Source organism: Apaloderma vittatum, unplaced genomic scaffold, assembly GCF_000703405.1.
Source record: "Apaloderma vittatum isolate BGI_N311 unplaced genomic scaffold, ASM70340v1 scaffold34692, whole genome shotgun sequence".
NCBI lineage: Eukaryota > Metazoa > Chordata > Aves > Trogoniformes > Trogonidae > Apaloderma > Apaloderma vittatum.
Window position 1 is genome coordinate 7,371 of NW_009702497.1, and position 219 is coordinate 7,589.

Consider the following 219-nt stretch of genomic DNA (forward strand, 5'->3'; position numbering starts at 1 on the left):
TCCTGGTGAGGACTGCGGTGAGGCCGGCTGTGCCTGGCAGCCCCTGGAGGTCCGTGGTGGAGCAGATGTCCACCTGCAGCCCCTGGAGGACCCCATGCTGGATGCCAGCGGCTGTTCCCTCTCACAGGACTTGTTTGGAGCTGGTTGGGTAAGAAATGGAACGAGTTTGGTGGTTTTTCGCTGGGGCTGTCGCTCACGTCTGACGTGACAGTGACCAGG